At 35.1% G+C, this 1,583-nt stretch overlaps 1 protein-coding gene across 1 annotated transcript in view; it reads left to right on the top strand.

The window, feature by feature from the left end:
* Window positions 1-1,583, top strand: part of LOC107293169 (sodium/hydrogen exchanger 9) — a gene marked incomplete at its 3' end in the record, with an annotated part of 98,060 nt that overhangs the window by 54,699 nt on the left and 41,778 nt on the right. The window lies entirely within an intron of this gene.

Raw genomic sequence — 1,583 nt, 5'->3', positions numbered from 1 at the left:
AGCACAGGACTGTTACATTGGAAACTAGAGTGTAGGGGTAAAATAAAATGGGCTGGTACTTAAAACAGATAAAAAGTAAAGTACTGGAGGAACTCTTTACAGCATTTGTTGTCTGACTGCCATCTTAGCTCCTCTATCTAAAATTTTATGATACTTACTTTATATTCATCTGTTCTGTCATATTTGTAATAGGCAGAAAAATAAATTGTCTATATAAATATTGAGAATGGGCATTGTTAGGGCTGAAAAGGAATAAGGCATTAAAATACACAGCATTTTATGCATGGCGCTTTGTATAAAATGTATGTGAAGAAATAATAGAAGAGTTTTTGATACATTGAACTCACACTTCAATAAACAAAAGAAATTGCTGTTAAGAATTCCAAAATAAACCAAGGGGGAAAGGTGATGGATCTAAAAGCAGGTGGCTGATGGAAAATTTAACTTTTAGAATTTGTTTTTTCTGTCATAAATCATTTTTCAAAATTGTTGGGCTTTACAACATTTCCACTAAATATACCACCTCTTTTTTATATTTTAAAATAAAATAACCAATCTCTTTTTTGGGCTCTCATCAGCAGCGTTCACCCATGACTCAGATGTCAAATCTATAGAAAAATGTTGATTCATGGTTCCAACCTAAGCTATGAAGGAATGTAGCAGCTGGAGAAAGAGTGGGAAAGACAGAATCTTGGCAATTGCCCTGCAGCTTCCCAGGGAGAACACAACATATTTCAGAAGGAAGCCCAAAATAAGATTGTTCTGAACTATATGGAAGAAGGACCAAAAAGTTCAGGGTAACTGCACTGTTTTCTCCCAGGCTATCATTAGCTATAGACAACCTTCTCAACAATCTTCCCTCCCCTCAAAAGAAGAAGTTGGTAGTTGTCAAAAACAATTGGTCCAATTTGAGGAGGGATTACACAGCCTCTTTCCCTTTCCTCAGAGATACAGATACCATGGCATGGACTCAACTATGGGTCCCATCCTTGGCTGCTTTTAGGATCCAGAAGGATCTAGATCTAGTAAACAACTGGCAGCACAGAGAACTTTATCTACTTCCTCTGAAGTTAATTATTCTCCTACCTGCATTCTGTTAGATCAGTTACTCCTTTAAGAAACATTCTTAGTACTAAACTAAAAATACATAGTTTTCACTTTTTGCTCTTTGAAATACAAAGTTTAGAAAAAAAATATTTGCATCTGGAAAGGTTTGCTGAAGCAGAACTGTTTTAAAACCACATGAACCTTCTTACCTTCATTTAGGCGGGTGTTCCAAATACTCTTTTTTTATTTGGTGTTTCTATGGTTACAGCTGTACAGCAGTGGTTTGTTCCTTTCTTGCAATTTGTTTTTTTCCAAGTCATATAAAATAGCTGAAATTTTTTTGATAAGTTGTAGAGGATGGAGGAAAAAAACAAACAGCGCGATAATTAAGATGCTTAAGTGAAGAAATCCTTTCTTCAGTTAAGCCTTGAGTGGGATGACTGATTAGCAAAGCCAGAAATCTATAATTATAGTTTGAACTTGTTATTTTTAGTATTCAGGTTTTCAATATGGCTGGTTCAGTTGGGAAGCTTTTT

The sequence above is a fragment of the Protobothrops mucrosquamatus genome, unplaced genomic scaffold (genome assembly GCF_001527695.2).
Source record: "Protobothrops mucrosquamatus isolate PMUCROS unplaced genomic scaffold, P.Mucros_1.0 scaffold1522, whole genome shotgun sequence".
Lineage (NCBI taxonomy): Eukaryota > Metazoa > Chordata > Lepidosauria > Squamata > Viperidae > Protobothrops > Protobothrops mucrosquamatus.
The sequence above is the reverse complement of the archived record's forward strand: the minus strand, read 5'-3'. Positions and strand labels throughout refer to the sequence as shown.